At 45.3% G+C, this 23,681-nt stretch overlaps 1 long non-coding RNA gene and 1 pseudogene across 1 annotated transcript; one reads left to right on the top strand and one right to left on the bottom strand.

The window, feature by feature from the left end:
* Window positions 1-466: 466 nt before the first annotated feature.
* LOC119118145 lies at window positions 467-21,141 on the bottom strand. Its single transcript, XR_005096657.1, has 3 exons — window positions 21,131-21,141; window positions 8,405-8,417; window positions 467-584 (listed from the first exon to the last, which is right to left on the bottom strand). It is a non-coding gene; the product is annotated as an uncharacterized LOC119118145 (long non-coding RNA).
* On the top strand, window positions 5,030-5,148 carry LOC119118487 (annotated as a pseudogene).
* Window positions 21,142-23,681: the final 2,540 nt, after the last annotated feature.

Genomic DNA, 23,681 nt, shown 5'->3' with positions numbered 1-23,681 from the left:
CACCGAGTCCGAGTCCGGCAAAAATGACCGAGCCCGACCGAGTCCGAGTCCCCGAGTCCGAGTCCGAGTCCACAGCCCTGGTTAGCGACTACTATGGAAAATTAGTAGAGCGACTTTGATGAAAGAGGGATTTTGAGTAAGTTAAATGCTAAGAAAAAAAAGAAAAACGTTGCTTTTGGATTGATAATTAACTAGAAAAAAAACTGGAGAACCTGTAACACATGCAGGAGATGTGTGAATTGGGAAATTGAGAAGTGTTTTGGAAAGAAAGTCAAATTAAATGATGATAGAATCATATGTAGTAAAGAACACGTTCTCCCAAAAAGTTTGTCAAAGTGTGAGGCATGGGCGTTGCCAAGCCTCAGAAAGAGGGAGTGAATGAAAAAAGGGGGGCTAACTCATAAATAATGAGGAGATATTGGGAGTAATCTATTGGTCCTTTCTTTAAGACCCTTTAAATGGTTTCCTGGTGTAGATAGGTTAGCAACACGAGAGATTTAGAGGTTCAAAAGAAAGACAGTTAAAAGAAAACAACATTTTTGATATGGACAATTGCAGGCTAACAGGAGCATGAGAAAGAAGAGCTAAGAAGCGGGATCCAATTTGATCGGGGAGATTGGAAATTCACAGCACCATATTCTAAGTCACATTTTTGAGCAGGCATGACACAGGTAATAACGTTTGAGACAACATAGATCTGGGCTAGATGTGGAACGCAGACCTCGATGAGTTAATTTTGAATAATGATACTGAAGACAACGTACTGTTCCATTAGATTGGAACTATAGACGAAACGTAGCTCGAAAATAGGATGAGTTGCAGGACTCACAATATAAAAACGAGATCGCTGTTACTAGGAGAATTTGAAGTTTGGTAAACAAACGTTACTAGCGAATTGATGGCAGCAGCTACATTTGGTTACAAGTTTGATGTCCCAGTCTGTCACTCTCAGTGCCAGGATCCCTGAAACTCGATCCCGAGACTCCGCCTGCAGCCGTGGACGACTACAAAACGGTGCCTGGCTTTGAGGCACCTTTGACCTTTGGCAAGGACAAGGAAAGACTGTTGTTGGGCTTGGAGGGGGCATGTACGGAGGAAAGACGACATCCTCGGGGACGAGAAAAGACAGTGAGAAGCGGAGGAACTCACAATGATGAAAATGGACTCATTTGAACAATGGACTCATTCGAGAGTGATGGATGGGTTGGCTCTGAAGCAACAACAAAAGAACACCAACTTGAGAGGGTGAGGTGCTGCAAAAGACACATGGACATGAAGTGTCCGACAACCAAATCGCATTCCTTGCTGTGGCGTTACCAAATTTGGTGGAGCTTGGGTCAAAGTGGAAGGGAGCTTCATTGTGCACTGAGTTTGAGATTTAATGAAAAATTGAATAATGCGTAGAGCTACAGAGAAAAGTATCATAATCGGAGATTGAACAGATTTGGATAGAACAAATAGGCTAAAACGGTAGGAAACAAGAGCAAGATCTGATATTTTGGCTCGTCAGGCTTAAGAAGTAGAGGTCGAGTTATATAAATTTTAGAATAGGACAGATAGTGAAAGATAGTAAAAATACAACACTTTACGACATATGGATTCTCTAATACATTTGGCGTCATACCATTAAGTTAAAATTTTCTCAAGCTTTTCAAACTTTTGCTGTAAACAATTGGAAGTGGATTGAAAAATGACTAAAGAAGCTATGAGGAAGTGGTGTATGTGTTTGGAAGGGCACGCGCTTATGCGCTTCCCTGGCTAATCAACATTTGTTTGACTGATCAAAGGAACCATTTACTACAGGACTTAACATCCATTCCCCCAGCCCAAATCCGACCAAGACCAGAGAATCTCCTTTAAAACAGGAGGTAATAAATTGGATAGCCCCTGTCATAAATGGTCTTTGGTTAGGAGGAATCATTAGGAAGTGCTCAAACTCTTCCCGCAAACACTCCTATTTGCCCAGTTCAAAAGGGCAATAAAATTGACTGCAAGAATTGCAAAAAGCAGGCGAAGAACATTCCTTGGCAGGTAGCATGATCAGAGCACTCAAACTGTCAAATGCAAATTTACTGCCGCCTGATTTTTCTTCCCCACAGGTCAACAACCGCTCCAAGCCAGGAGACTGAGACGAACGACATAAAGGTCGTCAAAAAGGACAAACTGGGCCAGCCATGGTGGGAGGGACCATTCCAAGTCTTGCTGACTACCCCCACTGCACTGAACATTGCTGGAAGGAAAATTGTGACTCCTGTGCTTGTTGTGCTGCACAAGTACATATACTTCTCAGACATGACGGTTGTGATGACTATAATGTGCTGCGAAACGTGGATTGCGTAGATGCTGTTTAGCTCAGCATGTTTTACAGAATCTTGATGATTTGACCATCGAAAATGCCTTGCAAGTGATGGATACAATGATGTGCTGTTTCTGTGTTTTTCTTTTTCTTTTTATTTATTTTTTATTGATAGCATTCTGGTCGCCTAAGGCAGAGGGACCGTGTGAGGCTTTTCCTGCATTATAATATCTTACCGCAGGTGTTTCACTCACACACTAAATTTGGACTGGAGTATTGAGGGAAAAACCTCATCTTCTCTGGAAATTATTGCTGTCATTGTATTTTCTTACTTATGTTTGATTGACCAGCTCAGTGGCCTAGTGGTAGAGTGTCCGCCCTGAGACTGGAAGGTTGTGGGTTCAAACCCCGGCCGGGTCATACCAAAGACTATAAAAAATGGGACCCATTGCCTCCCTGCTTGGCACTCAGCATTAAGGGTTGGAATTGGGGGGTTAGATCACCAACTGATTCCCGAGCGCGGCACCGCTGCTGCTCACTGCTCCCCTCTCCCCCAGGGGATCGATTAAAATCACACGGGGATGGGTTAAATGCAGAGGACAAATTTCACCACACCCAGGTGTGTGTGTGACGATCATTGGGACTTTAAACTTTAAAACTTTTAATCGGGGTTGGCATAATCATATGATAAAACAGGAGGGATATGTTAGGGTTTACAGATTATCTTGATCGTATGATTATGTTGGAATGTAACCTGTAATAAATAACCTAGCTTGTCCTGTCTTAACAAAAGTAGTAGAACAAAGTGCTAAGATCTTTTGAACTGATTGACCAGCTGCAGAGGAAGCAATCAAAGTTGTTTTGTTTACACAACATCGTAAAAGACCCCCTGCTATGCTTTGATCAGCAGGCCAGGGGCTTCAACCCCATCCTGCCCACTCTCACCCCCACCCTGTTTCTCTCAATAAGAATGCTCCTGCAAGAGGCCTGAGTCAGACCTCATTCAATCATCGCTGTACGCACAGCGACGAATGACTCTCCACCTGCAGGTGTTTCAAAGGGCATACTGTCTCCCGTGTGGTTCTTGCAAAAATAAGTTGGAGTGAGCACCACTCTAACAGTCAGTGATGGTTTGGGGAGCCATGTCAGCTGCTGGTGTTGGTCCACTGTGTTTCATCAAGTCCAGAGTAAATGCAGATTTTAGAGCACTACATGTTTCCGTCTGCTGAAGAGCTCTATAGAGATGATGATTTTCATTTTCCAGCATGATCTGGCACCTGCCCACAGTGCCAAAACCACCAGTAAATGGTGTACTGATCATGGCATTACTGTCCTCGATTGGCCTGTCAATTCTCCTGACCTGAACCCCATAGAGAATTTTTGGGGTATTGTGAAGAAGAAGCTGAAAGACACCAGACCCAACAATGCAAATGAGCTAAAGGCCGCTATTGAAGCATCCTGGGCATCCATAACACCTCAGCAATGCCACAGGCTGATTGCCTGCATGCCACGCCGCAATGATGCAGTAATCCGTGGAAAAGGATTCCCAACCAAGTACTGAGTGCATTAATGTACATTTTCAAATGTTTGATTTTGTTATGCTGTTATAAATCTTTTTTTTTTACTTGGTCTGAGGAAATATTATATTTTAAGATTGGATTTTTGAGTTTTCTTAAGCTGTAAACCATAATCAGCAATATTTAAATAATAAAAGGCTTGCAATGTTTCAGTTGACTTGTAATGAATCAGGAATGTATGACATTTTTGTTTTTTTAATTGCATTACAGAAAATAAAGAACTTTATCACAATATTCTAATTTTCTGAGACAGTCCTGTAGAAGTAGGATTTTTGCACTCACAAACAGGGGGTGGGAGGAACTGGCAGTTCAGGCCAGTTCGACAGCGGGAGCCATATTTTTTTATCAAAAGCTCAAGTTTAGCTGAGTGACCTGTAAGGTCTTTTTTTTTTTTTTTTTTTTTGCACTAAAATATTTAAAGCAATTTTTTACAACACCGATCACGTATTGCATTTGGAAACTTTGCACATTTTCAGGGGCTATTGTGTCTATAAAATGCAATACTTTGATCCCGGGGGCTTACAGCCATACTACCCTGAGAATAACCGATCTCGTCCATTCTTGGAAGCTAAGCAGGGTTGGGCCTGGTTAGTACTTGGATGGGAGACCACCAGGTGCTGTAAGCTTTTTTTTTTTGTTTTTTTTTGTTTTGTTTTTTTTGCACTTCAATCGTTAAAGCGATTTTTTACCACACCGATCACGTATGGCATTCGGAAACTTTGCATATTTTCAGGGACGATTGTGTCTATAAAATGCAAACCTTTTATACCTATGAAGGTGCTGTAAGTTTCTTTCTTTTTTTTTTTGCAATGTAGTTCACGTTTTTTACCATAAGAGGGCAGACTATGTGCAGTGAATAAAGAGCCTTGCTCCCTGTGAACTCAAAGCAGCAGTCTTTATTTGTAAAATAACCCAACACAAGACATTGCGCTTCCATGTAGTGTTTTCCTGCTTTTCATGACATTTACTTTGATACAGCAAAATGCAGGTCGCAACGACAAATTCGTGCTAAAACACAAAAAGCTGTCAATAACTTTTCATGATCGCCATGTTTCCATGAAACACCAAAACACCGATCACATATGACATTTGGAAACTTTGCACGTTTTCAGAGGCGATTGTGTCTATAAAATGCAAAACTTTAACATCTATGACGGCTTACGGCCATACTACCCTGAGAGTGACTGATCTCGTCTGATCTTGGAAGCTAAGCAGGTTGGGGCCTAGTTAGTACTTGGATGGGAGCCCGCCTGGCAATACCAGGTGCTGTAAGATTTATTTATTTATTTTGCACTTCAATCGTTAAAGCAATCTTTTACAACACCGATCACGTGTGGCATTCGGAAACTTCAGCCCTAGTTTTAACTCCGACATTGAAACTATAACTCGAGTTTGAAACCTAAATTGTGTGGCGTCGTCCATAGCAATGTAGGTCACGTTTCTTACCGCTAGAGGGCAGACTGTACAGTGAATAAAGAGCCTGGCTCCTTGTGAACTCAAAGCAGCAGTCTTTATTTGTAATATAACCCAACACAACACATTGCGCTGCCACGTAGTGATTTTCTGCTTTTCATGACATTTACTTTGATACAGCAAAATGCAGGTCGCAATGGCAAATTCGTGCTACCACACAAAAAGCTGTCAATAATTTTTCATGATAACCATGTTTCCATGAAACACCGAAAGTCTTGGAAGAAAGCCTGTTTTGGACCTGGTTGTGACATAGAGGGTAGACGCTTAGGGAATACCAGGTGCTGAAAGCCTTTTTTTTCCATATCAATTGTGAAAGGAAACTTTTACAACAGCCATCAAGTACCGTTGCTGCTAGGCATGGGTTTTCAGGGGCTTTTGTCTATAAAATGCAAACTCTTGATGCCTGTGACCAGTGGTCCCCAACCACCGGGCCGCGGACTGGTACCGGTCCGTGGGTCACTTGGTACCGGGCCGGGTCAATTTTTCTCATTGACGATCAATTCATTCAGATTAAGACGCTCGTCCCGGTCACGTGACATGTTTCCCCAGTCGAGCCCGCAAAGCTAGCAAAAATGAGTAAGAATTTATTTTGAAAAATATAAAAAAATTGGCGAATCTCTCCCAATTACATCTGTCGGTGCATCTGAAAAATAAGGACTCTTGACACACGGCGCTCGTCTCGGTCACGTGACATGTCACCACAGTCAAGCCTGCGAGGCAAGCAAAAATGAGCAAGAAACAGAGAAGTTTGGAAAGCTTCTTCGGAAAGGGAAAAACGTCCAATGAGTACACTGAAGAAGAAGAGGCTACGACTTCTAAGAAAAGGAAAGCTGCATTTAAAAGAACATTTCTGGAGTCCTACTTAAAATATGGATTTATCGCCACAGGTGACTCTGACGCGCCAAGTGCACTCCGCATATGTGGCGAAAGGCTAGCTAACGAGGCAATGAAGCCTTCAAACCTGCTTCGGCACATGGAGACCAAGCATCCTGCATTTAAAGACAAACCTTAACCACTTCGGGTGTCATTGTCTCTGATTACGCCTAGATGGGAACGGCTCATTTCTGAGAAAAGAGCTCGGTGCTCCCACTAATTCAACGTTTTATTTTTATGTGGTTTATATTTGTTTTTATGCCAGTCGTATCATTTTATTTCATCCTATTTATATTTATAAATATTTAAATAATAAATATATAAATATATTTATTTATATAAAGGCCGGTCCGCGAAAATATTTCTGACACGTAACCGGTCCGTGGTGCAAAAAAGGTTGGGGACCACTGCCTGTGACGGCTTACGGCCAAACTACCCTAAGTATGACTGACCTTGGAAGCTAAGCAGGTTTGGACCTTGTTAGTACTTGGATGGGAGACCGCCAGGGAATATCAGGTGCTGTAAGCTTTTTTTTTTCTTTTTTTCTCAATGTATTTCACGTTTCTTACCGCTAGAGGGCAGACTATGTACAGTGAAAGTTGTAATTTGTTCATTTTGTTTTCACTTGTCAATTATTTTACTGGTTCTTTTATCGCAAACAAGATATTTAGGTTGCATTACCTGACATGTTTCGGCTTGTACTTCCGCCTTGATGGTCCTCGGGCCCCGCTTGCTGATCTCAATTGCCTCCCTGATCCATGTTTGTTTTCTTCGGTGCGGACGAGGACCATCAATAGGGATGAGGGAGCTTACATGTTCTATACCACCTGGAGCAGCATTCTGGAGAGGTGAACCGCCAGCAGAGGGCGTTACTCACCTGTCAAATCGGACAGTTGAGCCACGCTTTCATCCATCAGCTGATAAAGATGCGTCACAACCACACCAGTGACACTCTGATTAAGGCGGAAGTGCAAGCCGAAACATGTCAGGTAATGCAACCTCAATATCTTGTTTGTGATAAAAGAACCAGTAAAATAATTGTCAAGTGAAAACAGAATGAACATAGTACAACTTTCACTGTACATAGTCTGCCCTCTAGCGGTAAGAAAAAGAAAAAAAAAAGCTTACAGCACCTGATATTGCCTGGCGGTCTCCCACCCAAGTACTAACCAGATCTCGGCCCTGCTTAGCTTCTGAGATCTGGCGTTCTCATGGTAGTATGGCCATAAGCTGTCATAGGTATCTAAGTTTTGCATTTTATAGATACAATCGCCCCTGAAAACGCAAAGTTTCTGAATGCCATACGTATTAGGTGTTGTAAAAAATTGCTTTAACGATTGAAGTTGTTCTAATTTTCTCCCTCTGTTATTTGCAGACAATACCAACCTCATTGCCACCCATGATGATTTTAATTCCCTCATTGCAAGCGTCAATGCTGAGTTGTCCTCTGTTACAAAATGGTTCAAAACAAATAAGTTGACACTCAATATAAAAAATTTAACTTCATGATCTTCTGCAATATAAATAAATCTTACCCCAAAGAACAGACCAAAATCTACTTAAACAATAACGAAATCCAACAAAATACTAGCACTAGGTGTTATAGTCGACGAATCCTTAAACTGGTCTGAACATATTGATTTGGTTTGCAAAAGATTTATGAAAATGCTAGGTATTTCACGAAAAGTTTGTCCCCTGGTCCACCCTTCTGCTCATCTCACTGTGTATTATAGCTTCCTGTTTCTTTTTCTCAATTACTGCAACATAGTCTGGGCAGCCACATATCCAACATACCTCAACAAACTACTCATCATACAAAAGAAGTTCATAAGAATGAGCTCATTTTCAAATAGATATAAACCATCGGCACCACTGTTTAGAAATTACTCACTACTGTCAATTGCTAAAGTAAATATTCATCAAACCTGTCTACTCATCCATAAATACCTAAATAGTAGGGGTGTAACGATTCATCGATACACATCGATTAATCGATATAATGCTCTACGATTTATTGGCATCGATGCTAAACGTAAACATCGATTTATATCGCCGTGTTTGACCTCGGACATTAGACACGACTTTATTTTGAAATCCAGTTCATTGTTGCTTGCTTCCTCTTTCCGGGAGCAGTACGCGGCGTGCTGTGTTGTGAGCAGAGCAGGCACGTGAAAGGGGAGCCGACAACTACGCGGCTCCTGGGCTGGTGCTATGGCTAGTGTCCAAGAAGACGAGGAAATTCGCGCCCCTTTGGGCTTCAAGTCATTCGTTTGGAAGCACTTTGGATTCCAAAGAAAAGATGGCTCAACGGACAATTACAATTATTGTAAATAAATAGTTCAGTAATGCACTTTAAAGTTAATGGTATTACAAAAAAAGAAAGAATATTCATTTTTCTTTACTTATATGAGAAAAAATATAGTATGTATTGTATACTACAATACTCTTGTAATTTCCTAAATAAAGAGTTTGCAGTACCTTGTTGATTTTGCGTATGAATTGTTATAAATCAGGATATTGTTCTATATTTTTTATTTTAAACAAAATAAATAAATAAAAATATCGATCGTGGAGCACTACATCGTGATGTATCGTGAATGAATCACAGCAGGCTTTAAGATATCGGCAATAATCGTATCGCGGTCCTTTGTATCGATATGATATCGTATCGTGACAAAACCCGCGATTTACACCCCTGCTAAATAGGAAACGCCATCTTCCAGCCACTTTTCACTTTTCATAATTTGTTCACATTTGTATCATTCATATCCAAAAAGACAGAGGGACAGTCTCCACCCACCTTTCTGTCGAACATCACGCCATCAATACAATATCCACTTTAGAGGGACCTCACTCTGGAATGAGCTACCGGTCCATATCCGATCCATATCTTCACAGGCTGCTTTTAGAAAGCACCTGAAACACCACCTTCTTCACTCCTCTCCTACCAGTCCATAATTACTCCACTGCACTCAGCTGATCCATACTAAGAACATCAACCTAAACTACAATTCATACTCTGATTCTTCTTTGTTTTTGTTATTTTCTGTTCGCAGTTCTTCTGTTCCCTTTTAGTTATTCCTACCTGGTGTCTCTTCGTTTGCTTAAACATCGCTAAATGTTTATTTAGTTTCGCTTGTTTCTTATTTTGTGTAGTGTATATGTTTGTGTATGTATATATACGTACGTATATGTACATATACATATTCAAGATTCAAGAGTTTTTATTCGCCATGTTTGAGCGTGTCAAACAAGGAATTTGACTTCGGTACATCACAGCCTCTGTTCAACATTTAGGTGACGAACAACACTAAGGACATGTGAAAAATGACAAATATTCTCAAACATCCCCTGATCTTAAACTCCCAGGAGGGAAAGGAAAAACTCAAAACTCCAGCTAGGGGAAATGAGAAACCTTGAGAAGAGACCACAGATGGGAGGGTCCCTCTTCCAGGATGACCAGGCTGCAATGGATGCAGAGAGGACACATAGTACAAACAGTGTAGACAGTTCAAAAAAGGTGTGGAGAGCAGGATGTTATTGTACAGCAATGACTCTGAGACTCTAAGAGTGGTGTGAGTTCATCAGAGCAACAGCCTGGGGGAAGAAGCTGTCTCTGTGTCTGCTGGTTTTGGTGTACAGAGCTCTATAACGCCGTCCAGAGGGGAGAAGTTCAAACAGACTGCAACCTGGGTGAGAAGGGTCTGTAGAGATACTTACACGTTTCCTGGTCCTGGACAGGTACAAGTCTTGGATAGATGGGAGGTTGATTCCCATTATCTTTTCTGCAGTCCTGATTGTCCGTTGCAGTTTGTGCTTGTCTTGTTTGGAGACCGATCTAAACCAGACAGTGATGGAGGCGCAAAGGACAGACTGGATGATGGCAGTGTAGAAGGTCTTGAACTTCTTGAGCTGTCTCAGGAAGTACATCCTCTGCTGGGCCTTCTTCCGGACAGAGTCTATGTGGCCGGTCCATTTCAGGTCCCGAGAGATTGTGGTTCCCAGGAACTTGAAGGTGTCTGTGGATAGAATAGTATTACTGCGGATAGTGAGGGGTGAAAGTGGTGAAGGGTCTCGCCTGAAGTCCACTGTCATCACCACAGTCTTGAGCGGGTTCAACTCCAGGTGGTTTTGGCTGCACCAGTGGACCAGCCGCTCCACCTCCTGTCTGTACGCAGTCTCATCACCGTCCTGGATCAGTCCGATGAGACTGGTGTCGTCTGCATACTTCAGGAGCTTCACAGGAGAGTCACCTGAGGAGAAATCGTTGGTATAGAGAGAGAAGAGCAGTGGGGAGAGGACGCACCCCTCAGGGGCGCCAGTATTGGTGGTCCGGGTGTCAGATGTGATGCTCCCCAGCCTCACACGCTGTCTCCTGTTGGTCAGGAAGCTGGTGATCCACTGACAGGTGGAGGCAGGCACCGCGAGCTGGTTGAGCTTCTGTTGGAGGATGTCAGGAGCGATGGTGTTGAACGCCGAGCTGAAGTCCACAAACAGGATCCTGGCGTACGTTCCTGGGGTGTCCAGGTGGTGCAGGATGTAGTGCAGTCCCATGTTGACCGCATCATCCACCGACCTGTTTGCCCGGTAGGCAAACTGGAGGGGGTCAAGCAGGGGGCCCGTGTTATCCTTCAGGTGGTTCAGCACTAACCTCTCGAAAGATTTCATGACCACAGATGTCAGAGCGACAGGTCTATAGTCATTCAAACCTGTGATGGCGGGCTTCTTGGCCACTGGTACGATGGTGGAGCTCTTGAAGCACGAGGGCACCTCACACAGCTCCAGGGAACGGTTGAAGATCCGTGCAAAGGTGGGTGCCAGTTGCTCAGCACAGACTTTCAAGCGGGAAGGTGACACGCCATCTGGGCCCGGTGCCTTCCTGATCTTTTGTCTCCGGAACATGTGGCGCATTTCCTCCTTGCGGAAATGGAGTGCGGGCGCGGCCTCTGCAAGAGGGAGAGTAGGTGACAATGGTGATGGAGGTGTGGACAGAGTGGTTGTGGGGGGAGGTGAGTACCGTTTTTTCCATGTATAATGCGCAAAATTTAACTAATTTATTGTCCTAAAATCCGGGGTGCGCATTATACATGGGAACAATTTTTTTTAAATCTTTTTTTTAAATTTATTTATTTATTTATGTATTCTTTTTTTTTGAAGAAAATCATGGTACAACAATTTTTGAAGAAAATCTTGTCACGGATGGAGTGTGGAAAGGAAGCGGGCGACCAAGTGCAGCTTGAACCAGGGTTCATTGGAGGAACTCAAAACACAGACTTGGTAAACTAACATAACTCTCTAACAAAACCAACAACAGGACTGACCGACAAAGACGTGGAACAAAAAGACAGGGGGACATTACCAAAGACAGGAACAGAAACCTGTGTTATTGTCAAATATTGTTTGTTTTTTAATCTCCATCGCGGACTGGACGTCATACGGCGGCAGTATCACTGCGCATGCGCACTATAGATCCGATGCGAATAGTCCTCTTCTCTTCTTGACTGACAATGAATGTGATAGTTTAATACATACAATCAGCAAATAACAAAATACGTATTACAGGTAATATTTTATTTCACAACACTTTGCCTTGTTCCTTTCGTCTCTGCTGTTCACTTCAAACACGCTCCATACGAACGCAATGCTCTCGTATCAGACGCTTGCTCGATCACCTGCTCGTTTGCTGTCACAATGTACCCTACACAAATCCGAAACATTTGTTGCGGCTCCGAGTCACGACGAGGGGCAAGTTTTGGTTTCCAAGGGTGTTTTTATTCCTCTTCAACTTCTCTCCCATACAGAGCCGCCTTTTTCACATGTCCGCACGTCACTTTCCTCTCTTTTCATTTTAACCTAACTGATCGCGGTGGTGCCTTTATGGGCAGTCGGAGAAATCAACGCCAACAAAAAAAATACATCCAGCCTAGTTAAGACCATACCAAAGACTATAAAAATGGGACCCATTGCCTCCCTGCTTGGCACTCAGCATTAAGGGTTGGAATTGGGGGGTTAGATTACCAAATGATTCCCGAGCGCGGCGCGCTGCTGCTCACTGCTCCCCTCTCCCCCAGGGGATGGATCAAAATCACACGGGGATGGGTCAAATGCAGAGGACAAATTTCACCACACCCAGATGCGTGTGTGACGATCATTGGGACTTTAAAAAATAAAATAAAAAAATAAAAAGTCAAAATTTGGGTGCGTATTATACATGGGTACAGGCTTTTTTCCAGCATTGACATGCCATTTTTAGGGTGCGTATTATACATGGGGGCGCATTATACATGGAAAAAAACGGTATATTGATTCTTTTAGAATTAATTTAACTTTAGGACAATAAATTAGTTAAATTTTGCGCATTATACATGGAAAAAAACGGTAATCTCTTTATGATGCCAATCCCTTTGAAGTCAAACGACGCTCGTGCTGAGTAACTTAAATTTGAGGCACGTCGTCAGAATAACCGCGCCATAATGATGGCTCCCTCCGGTTGTTTGAGGCTTTTGTTATGTTACGGATATTTTTAGATGTATTTGTTAAGACCTCAGGGATTCGTTGATTTACTAGAGCGCACTCGCCCTAGCTGAGCTCAAGATAACTACTTCAAACCAGATCTGACAATTCCTGATGTTAACGATTAAAGCTGTCTTCACTTTAAAAATAATTGAACGGATTTAAAGAATGACTATGCTAAGGAAATAAAGAAATTTTAAAGTTCTAATTGCTGCATATAAAACCATGCTCAACATAGTTAATACGAAATAATCGATAACCGAATTAAGGATTAAGAAGAGATTTAATGAAAAAGCAAGAAAAATAATTACAAGTCGAAAAAAAAAACACTTACCCACTCAGAACAAAAGAGGAGACTAAAGGTCTAAAATCCTATTTGGTTGAACAAGTCGAGTGATCGGCTCTCCTTTGTTCCAAAATCCGAATTCTGTTTAAAAAAGAGGAAAGGTCTAGCCTTGAGGATCTTAGCCAAAGCCGTAAAATTGGCGTCTTCCCCTTTCTGCCCGAAGCGGCTGTCTCCTCTACCTTCCTCGAAGCTTAAAATTTGACAAAGTCCAATTCGAAGCTTAAAATTTGACAAATTCCAATTCGAAGACTCTGGAAATTCATTTTAGTAGATTATGGTTCAATCTCAAAAAGAATGAAAAATCCATCTTTGTCTAAACGGCGTTCTTTACACCGGGCAGCATCACGGCCATCGCCCTGACTAGGAAGAAGCGCGCCGCTCTGTGTCAGGACAACATATTTATAGGCTTCTGGCATTACCTCATCAGAATATGTAGGTGAGAGGTCAGAGGTCAGAGGTAGGTGCACCAGGTCAGCCGGAAACCACTGGTTGTCATGGCAACCTTGCTTAAAGCAGCAACCACTGCGCATGACTGCAGTCTGCCACCGGATGCAGCTGTTTCCTGTTTTGCTCGTTCTTTCACAATTAGCCCTTGATGTCTCCTCTCAACCTAATACATTCAGGTATGGATGGAACACCAATGTTAAATACAGGTTGGACAAAACATCCATTCATCCATTTTCTTCCGCTTGTCCGGGGTCGGGTCGCGGGGGCAGCAGTTTCAGGAGGGAATCCCAGACTTCCCTCTCCCCAGCCACTTCATCTAGCTCATCCTGGGGGATCCCGATGCGTTCCCAGGCCAGCTGAGAGACATAGTCTTACCAGCGCGTCCTGGGTCGTCCTCGGGGTCTCCTACCGGTGGGACATGCCCGGAACACCTCCCCAACGAGGCGTCCAGGAGACATCCTGATGAGATGCCCAAGCCACCTCATCTGGCTCCTCTCAAAGTGGAGGAGTAGCGACTCTACTCCGAGTCTCTCCCGGATGACCGAGGTTCTCACCCTATCTCTAAGGGAGAGCCCGGACATCCTGTGGAGAAAACTCATTTCGGCCGCTTGTATCCGGGATCTCGTTCTTTCGGTCACGACCCATAGCTCATGACCATAGGTGAGGGTAGGAGCGTAAATCAACCGGTAAATTGAGAGTTTTGCCTTTTGGCTCAGCTCTCTCTTTACCACGGCGGAGTCCGCATTACTGCCGACGCTGCACCGATCCGCCTGTCGATCTCGCGCTCCATCCTCCCCTCACTCGTGAACAAGACCCCAAGATACTTGAACTCCTCCACTTGGGGCAGGATCTCATCCCCGATCCGGAGAGGGCATTCCACCCTTTTCCGATCGAGGACCATGGACTCGGATTTGGAGGTGCTGACCCTCATCCCGACCGCTTCACACTCGGCTGCGAACCGCTCCAGTGAGAGCTGGAGATCACGGCCTGAAGAAGCCAACAGCACCACGTCGTTTGCAAAAAGCAGAGACGCGATGCTGAGGTCCCCAAACCGGACCCCCTCAACGCCTCGGCTGCGCCTAGAAATTCTGTCCATAAAAATTATGAACAGAATCGGTGACAAAGAGCAGCCTTGGCGGAGTCCAACCCTCACTGGGAACGAATCCGACTTACTGCCGGAAATGCGGACCCAACTCTGGCATCGTGTGACAATGACAAATAAAGATCTATTCTATTCTATATTCTATCGGTGGTACAGGGACCGAACCGCCCTTATCAGTTGGCTTGCTACCCCGTACTCCCAAAGCACCCTCCACAGAACCTCCCGAGGGACACGGTCGAACGCCTTCTCCAAGTCCACAAAACACATGTGAACTGGTTGGGCGAACTCCCATGCACCCTTGAGGATCCTGCTGAGGGTGTAGAGCTGGTCCACTGTTCCACGGCCAGGACGAAAGCCACACCGCTCCTCCTGAATCCGAGGTTCGACCTCCCGACGGACCCTCCTCTCCAGCACCCCTGAATAGACCTTACCAGGGAGGCTGAGGAGTGTGATTCCCCTGTAATTGGATCACATTTCTTAAAGAGGGGAACCACCACCCCAGTCTGCCAATCCAGAGGCACTGTCCCCGATGTCCACGCAATGTTGTAGAGGCGTGTCAGCCATGACAGCCCCACCGAGGAGTTTTTTAACTACCTCAGTAACTTCGGCACCAGAGATTGGAGAGTCCGCCTCAGAGTCCCCAGGCCCTGCTTCCACAATGGAAGGCGTGTAGGTGGAATTGAGGAGGTCTTTGAAGTATTCTCCCCACCGACTCGCGACGTCTCGAGTCGAGGTCAGCAGCACGCCATCCCCACTGTAAACAGTGTTAATAATAATAATAATAATAATAAATTAACGCACTTTATATTCGGAGGAATCTCAAAGTGCTACATGGCAAAAACAAGAAAACAAAACAAGGACAAGTATAAAACAACTGGACGACAACCAGTATATGAGAGAAATTACGGAAATGCTAAGGTAAAGAGGTGAGTTTTAAGTCCGGTTTTGAAAGAATCAGTGGATTGGGGTGCTCTTAGGTGGTCGGGGAGGGAGTTCCACAGTGTAGGGCAGGGGTCGGGAACCTATGGCTCGCGAGCCAGATGTGGCTCTTTTGATGATTGCATATGGCTCGCAGATAAAACAAAATATTCTCACTTGTTTTAATCCATCCATCGATTTTTCACTGCGCATGTCCTGTTCAGGGCTGCAGGAGCAATTGTCCATTATTTTAATTGGATGTAACTGGCCTACGTTTGCCGTTGCTGGGTAAAACAGGTAAACGCCCCCTTTTGAATCAGTCTGAGACTGCGTCTGCTCGGTCATTAGCTCAAAGCTAACCCTTCGACGAAGAAGATGGCGAAAAGAAAAAAAGACGACGAGTATCGTACATTTCAGGACGAATGGACCGAAGAATTCGCCTTTGTGAAGAGAGCGGGTTCTGCGGTGTGTCTAATTTGCAATGACAAAATTACATCGTTGAAACGGTCGAATGTAAAGCGGCACTTCGACACGCGCCACGCTACCTTTGCATCAAAATACCCTGCGGGAGAGAGCAGAAAGAAAGCGTGCCAAGAGCTTCTGAGCAGGGTGCAAGCTAGCCAGCAGCAACTCTGCGTATGGACCCGGCAAGGTGACTATAATTCGGCTAGCTTTGCTGGTTCTTTAGCAATAGTGAGGAACAGAAACCCATTCACAGATGGCGAGTATGCTAAAACGTTCCAAAAAATCCATGCAGCACCAGAAGTCGCATTAATGGTGAGTGTTATAACAACATTATTTAAAATAATAAATTCAGAGGCTTATTATACTGACATTTAGTTGAATTCACTTTTAAAATATATTATATGGCTCTGACTGAAATAAATTTCCAAATTTTTTGCTTTCATGGCTCTCTTAGTCAAAAAGGTTCCCGACCCCTGGTGTAGGGGCTGTATGGCAGAAGGCCCGGTCGCCCATGGTGCGCAGCTTGGTTTTCGGAACGTGGAGAAGGTGTGAATTGGATGAGCGGAGGCTTCGGGTGGCAGGTTTTGGGGCAAGGAGTTCTTTGAGGTATGGGGGAGCATGTTCGAGGATACAATGGTGAGTGAGGAGGGCGATCTTATAATCAATTCGGAATTTGATGGGGAGTCAGTGCAGAGAACGGAGGATGGGTGTGATGTGGTAACTTTTCCGCACCCTCATCAGGATCCTAGCAGCGCTGTTTTGGATGTACTGAAGCCTCTGGAGGCTCTTGCTAGGGATCCCGATGAGGAGTGCGTTACAATAGTCTAGCCCAGTGTTTCCCAACCTTTTTTCATCCACGGCACACCTTTTCATTGGAAAAAAATCTCGAGGCACACCACCAACAAAAATCTGTCACACCAGCTTCTATAATAAAATGTGTTATATTACGAAAGACGTTGTGAACATGCTATATAAACAAAGTCCTATTCCTATGTATGTATATATAGAGAAACTGGAATAATTGAATACAAATAAATAAATACACTAGATTTTTTAAATTGTATTTTTTTAATAAAAGTGAGTTTATTAAAAAGGTTTTAGACAGTGTAAGGAATAAACTATTGAAAGTGCTTGTGATTAAAATCCAAAATAATCAACTTGACTTTAACTGTTTTAGACTAGCCCTATAAATATTGCGATGATAAGAACAAAGTCACGTTTAAAGACACTGCTGTTCTGGCATGGCAGGTGATCACAGTCAAGGTGTCATGACTTGACTGAGTATTTTATGTTGGTGAAAATGAACAATCCAGGTTCTCCAGTTGAACTACATGCTGGGATTTTCATCAGTACGCAAACACACCACGGTCACCAGAGCGTCACTATTATCAAAGGCACACAGCAGCAAACTAAATATGTGTCGATGCAGAACAACCAGACCGACACAACATGAAATCTCAAAGATTCTCCGATTAGCCATGCATGTGCGATTAGTAAGTGGATGACCAGGCCTTGCGCTAACTGACCAGTGATTTGGCAATCCTTTTTACAATGTGCTCCGTAACTATTATTAGACAATTTCCCACGGCACAGCCGAATATCTCTCACGGCACACCAGTGTGCCGCGGCACAGTGGTTGGGAAACACTGGTCTGGCCTTGAGGAGACAAAGGCGTGGACAAGTTTCTCAGCATCCGTCAGGGTAAGTGTGGGGCGGAGTTTGGAAATATTCCTGAGGTGGAAGAAGGAGGTTTTGCAGATGTGTTTTATGTGTGACTCTAGGTTGAGTTGAGGGTCCAGTTTCACACCCAGGTTAGTGACAGTGGCTGAGGGGAATAGTGAAACCGGCGAATGAGATGCTTGTTATTGGGCAGGTATGGATCTGATGGGGAGTGCCAATTAACATGGCTTGGGTTTTGTCACTGTTGACTTGCAGGAAGCTGAGATTGATCCACGCCTTTATCTCCTCCAGACACAGGGAGAGGATGGATGAGGGAGATGGAGGAGGCTGGGTTATGGAGGGCGGGGGGTCGAGTTTGAGGTATAGCTGGGTGTCGTCCGCATAACAATGATATGAGATGCCGAACTTCCTGATTATATTGCCGAGGGGTAGCATGTAGAGAGTGAAGAGGGTAGAACCGAGTACAGATCCCTGGGGGACACTGGAGGTGACAGTGTGAGTGTCTGATTTTTTCCCTCCCAGGAAAACGTACTCGGTTCGGTTCGAGAGGTAGGACTGAAGCCAGGTTAGAGCAGTGCCAGAGAATCCAGTGGAGTGAAGTTGGTTAAGGAGGATAATGTGGTGAACAGTGTCAAATGCAGTGGACAGATCCAACAGAATGAGGAGTGACGGGGACCCTGCATCGGCAGCCATGAGAAGGTCGTTGGTGACCCTAACAAGTGCTGTTTCAGTGCTGTGGCCAGAGCGAAAACCGGATTGAAATTTCTCAGCGATGTTATTGCGGGTGAGATGAGTGTGAAGTTGGGCAGCTACCACTTTTTCCAGAACCTTGGAGAGGAACGGGAGGTTAGATATCGGTCTGTAGTTGGCAAGGTTGTCCGGGTCAAGTGAGGGTATTTTGAGCAGGGGGGTAATGATGGCAATCTTCAATGCAGGGGGTACAGAGCCAGACTGGAGTGAGAGGTTGATGACATTGGTTATTAGGGGACTAATGGCTGAGGTTTGTTGTTTAATGTGGGGAAAGGGTCCAGGGCACACGTGGAGGGTTTCATCTTTTTGATGATGTCTACCTCCGACTGCAAGATAGGGGAGAAGCAGCGGAGAGGCTGGACTGTCCCGGGTGGAAGGAAGGGGGGAGGAGGTGAAGTGGTGGGGCCAGAAGAGGAGAGGAGCTGGGTGCAGATGTTGTCAACCTCAGCGGTAAAAAAGGACATAAAGTTATTGCACACTACCTCTGAGGATTCTGTTGGAGTGGTGGGTTGGGGTTTGAGAAAGTGGTTGATGGTTGAAAAGAGCTGCTTTGAATTTCCAGGGGTATTGTTTATGATATTGGAGTAGAACTGGGCACGTGCAGTCCCAAGGGCTTTTGAGTAGGCCTTCTGATGTTCTTTGTAGGCCTGTTTGTGCACGGTCAGTCCTGAGGCTTTGAGACGACGCTCCAGGATGCGTCCAGTTGATTTCATCAGACGCAGCTCACTGGTGTACCAGGGGGCTGAGCGTGAAAAAGTGACTGTTTTGGTTTTTTGGGGGTCGCGGATACCTAGAAGTTTGGCCAAAGAGTTATTGTAATGGTCCACTGCCTTGCTGACTGATGTAAAGGTTGCAGAGGAGGAGGAGAGAAGCTGGAGGTCCTGTGCTATAGTGTCTTGGTTGATGTTTTTGAAATTTCTGAATGAGATTTGCCGCTTGGGTTTGGAGTGGGGGCGTGGGAAAGGCAGTTCCATTTGAATAAGTTTGTGGTCAGACACACCGACCTCGTGAACTTGTAGGTTGCTTATGGTCGATGAGGAGATGACAAGGTCAAGTGTATGCCCTTTGTCATGAGTGGGGACATTTACATGTTGAGTGAGGTGTAAACAGTCCAATAGTTGCAACAGGTCAGAGGCAGGGGGGCGGGAGGGGGTGTCGACATGGATGTTAACATCACCTAGGATGGTTAGATTAGAGGAAGTGGAGGTACAGAGGGTAGTGAGTAGATCGTGTAGTTCTGGAATGAAAGAGGAGTTTGGTTTAGGAGGGCGGTAAATAAGTAAAACTGTGATAGGATATGGAGGTTTACATTTGAATGCAAGGGATTCGAATGAGGAGTGATCAGGTAGAGGGAAGGGGGACAGCTCTAGATCAAGACGGTGGAGCACAGCCAGGCCACTGCCATGGCCAGTGGTGCGAGGTTTAGTTATGTATTTATAACCAGTGGGACAGGCTTCATTGAGGGATTGATAGACATCCGGTGGTTGCCAGGTCTCAGTCAGGCACATATAGTGGCATCTCCACTCAACGAATGGCCCGATGCGGTCCCGGCAACTGCGGCCCAACCGCTCCAGCCTGCACACTAATACTAGATGCTAAAAACTAAACTTTTAATAATGGCTAAAAAATAAATAAATAAATAAATAAATAAAAAACACTAAAACTAAACAAATTCTGGTCTAATTCTGGAGGAGAAGCGGCGAACAATCAGCGCCAGCGTCCTCTCCCCAGATTACTTCCGCCTTCCACGTCGCAGATCTCGTGTTGAAGTTGCACTGCTTCTCCCTCCTGAGACGCCGGATGGTGGACCAGAATTTCCTCGAAGCCGTCCGGAAGTCATTCTCCATGGCCTCGCCAAATTCCTCCCACGCACGGGTTTTTGCCTCAGCTACCGCCGAAGCCGCGTTCCGCTTGGCCATCCGGTACCTGTCAGCTGCCTCCGGAGTTCCGCAGGCCAAAACGGCCCGATAGGACTCCTTCTTCAGCTTGACGGCATCCCTTACCGCCGGTGTCCACCAGCGGGTTCGGGGATTGCCGTCACGACAGGCACCAACGACCTTACGGGCACAGCTCCGGTCGGCCCCCTCAACAATGGAGGCGCGGAACATGGTCCACTCGGACTCAATGTCCCCCGCCTCCCCCGGGACGTGGGAAAAGCTCTGCTAGAGGTGGCAGTTGAAACTCTTCCTGACAGGGGAATCTGCCAGACGTTCCCAGCAGACCCTCACAGAGCGTTTGGGTCTGCCAGGTCGGACCGGCATCTTCCCCCACCATCGGAGCCAACCCACCACCAGGTGGTGATTAGTTGACAGCTCCGCCCCTCTCTTCGCCCGAGTGTTCAAAACATGCGGCCGCAAATCCGATGACACGACTACAAAGTCGATCATCGAACTGCGGCCTAGGGTGTCCTGGTGACAAGTGCACACATGGACACCCTTATGTTTGAACATGGTGTTCATTATAGAAAATCCGTTTCGAGCACAGAAGTCCAATAATAGAACACCGCTCGGGTTCAGATCGGGGGTGCCGTTCCTCCCAATCACGCCCTTCCAGGTCTCACTGTCATTGCCCACGTGAGCATTGAAGTCACCCAGTAGAACGATGGAGTCCCCAGAAGGAGCGCTCTCCAGCACTGCCTCCAAGGACCCCAAGAAGGGTGGGTACTCTGAGCTGCCGTTTGGTGCATAGACACAAACAACAGTCAGGACCCGTCCCCCCACCCGAAGGCGGAGGGAGGCTACCCTCTCGTTCACCGGGGTGAACCCCAATGTGCAGGCGCCCAGCCGGGGGGCAGTAAGTATACCCACACCTGCTCGACGCCTCTCACCGTGGGCAACTCCAGTGGAAGAGAGTCCAGCCCCTCTCGAGAGGGCTTGTACCGGAGCCCAAACTGTGCGTGGAGGCAAGTCCGACTATGTTTAGTCTGAACTTTTCTGCCTCACACACCAGCTCGGGCTCCTTTCCAGCCAGAGAGGTGACATTCCATGTCCCAAGAGCCAGCTTCTGCAGCCGAAGGATCAGAGCGCCAAGGTCCCTGCCTTTGGCCGCCGCCCAGCTTACACTGCACCCGACCCCTTTGGCCCCTCCCACAGGTGGTGAGCCCATGGGAAGGGGGACCCACGTTTCCTTTTCGGGTTGTGCCCGGCCGGGCCCCATGAGCGAAGGCCCGGCCACCAGACGCTCGCCTTCGAGCCTCGCCTCCAGGCCTAGCTCCAGAGGGGGGCCCCGGTGACCCGCGTCCGGGCGAGGGAAAACGAAATCCATTTGTTTTTCTTCATAAGAGGCTGTTGGACAAAACATTGCAACATTAATAACATATATCTTGTCTAATAAAGATCAATCTTAACACATAATCATACTTAACCATAATAATGGGTTCTTCTAACTTAAACATATACGTATATTGATATTGCTCAAGCTGTTACATCTTAAAATTATGGCATAGCAAACTCATATTCCAAAATTGTGCATTGCTATGTGTTTGAACAGGTCGTATCCTCCCAATTGCTAACAATTTAATTTATTAGATTTGTTAGTTTCCATCAGGTCACCCCTATGTCAAGCTTTAACACCATCTCCTGGTGAAATTTTGGAACTACTACATGATTTGGGATAGCCAATGTGCCTGGGCCAAATTCGATACCCGATTTTACACGATCTTGTACCACCATGTCACTTGACACTAGCTAATCACATGCACCAAAGAGGCCTATTCTAACAAACCCCCTGTTTGAGTGACCTTATAGGTCACTCAACTAAACTTGAGCTTCTGATAAAAAAATATATGGCTCCCCCTGTTGAACTGGCCTAAACTGCCAGTTCCTCCCACCCCCTGTTTGTGTGTGCAAAAATCCTACCTATACAGGACTGTCTCAGAAAATTAGAATATTGTGATAAAGTCCTTTATTTTCTGTAATGCAATTAAAAAAACAAAAATGTCATACATTCTGGATTCATTACAAGTCAACTGAAACATTGCAAGCCTTTTATTATTTTAATATGGCTGATTATGGCTTACAGCCTAAGAAAACTCAAAACTCCAATCTCAAAATATAATATTTCCTCAGACCAAGTAAAAAAAAAGATTTATAACAGCAAAACAAAATCAAACATTTGAAAATGTCCATTAATGCTCTCAGTACTTGGTTGGGAATCCTTTTGCACGGATTACTGCATCATTGCGGCGTGGCATGCGGGCAATCAGCCTGTGCCATTCCTGAGGTGTTATGGATGCCCAGGATGCTTCAATAACGGCCTTTAGCTCATTTGCATTGTTGGGTCTGGTGTCTTTCAGCGTCTTCTTCACAATATCCCAAAAATTCTCTATGGGGTTCAGGTCAGGAGAATTGGCAGGCCAATCGAGGACAGTAATGCCATGATCAGTACACCATTTACTGGTGGTTTTGGCACCGTGGGCAGGTGCCAGATCATGCTGGAAAATGAAAACCATCATCTCCATAGAGCTCTTCAGCAGATGGAAGCATGTAGTGCTCTAAAATCTGCATTTACTCTGGACTTGATGAAACACAGTGGACCTACACCAGCAGCTGACATGGCTCCCCAAACCATCGCTGACTGTGGGAACTTCACACTGGATTTCAAGCAACTTGGATTTTGCTCCTCTCTAGCCTTTCTCCAGACTCTGGCGCCTTGACTTCCAAATTAAATACAAAACTTGCTTTCGTCTGAAAAGAGGACTTTGGACCTCTCTGCAACTGTCCAGTGCTTTTTTCCAAAGCCCAAGTCAGACGCTTCTTCCGTTGTCTTGAGTTCAGAATTGGCTTGACCATGGGAATACGGCTGTTGTAGCCCATTTCCCGGACATGTCTGTGAACAGTCGCTTTTGATACCTGGACTTCAGCTTCAGTCCACTGTCTTTGAAGCTCCCCCAAATTCTGGAAGCGACTCTTCTTCACAATGCTGTTAAGGGTGCGGTCATCTCTCTTCTTTGTGCAGCGTTTCTTGACACATTTCCCCCTTCCAACAGGCTTTTTGTGGATGTGCTTTGAAACTGCATGTTAGGGTAGTGCTCACTCTAACTTATTTTGCAAGAACCACACTGGAGACAAGTTAGTCGTTTCAGACACCTGCAGGCGGAGAGTTCACTCGTCGCTGTGCTTACAGCGATGGTCGAATGAAGTCTGACTCAGGCCTCATCAGGTACATATTTATTGAGAAGAAACACAGTGGGGTTGAAAGTGGAGGTGTGGGAACACAGGATGGGGTGAAGCCGCTCCCCTG

Source organism: Syngnathus acus, chromosome 24 (assembly GCF_901709675.1).
Source record: "Syngnathus acus chromosome 24, fSynAcu1.2, whole genome shotgun sequence".
Lineage (NCBI taxonomy): Eukaryota > Metazoa > Chordata > Actinopteri > Syngnathiformes > Syngnathidae > Syngnathus > Syngnathus acus.
The sequence above is the reverse complement of the archived record's forward strand: the minus strand, read 5'-3'. Positions and strand labels throughout refer to the sequence as shown.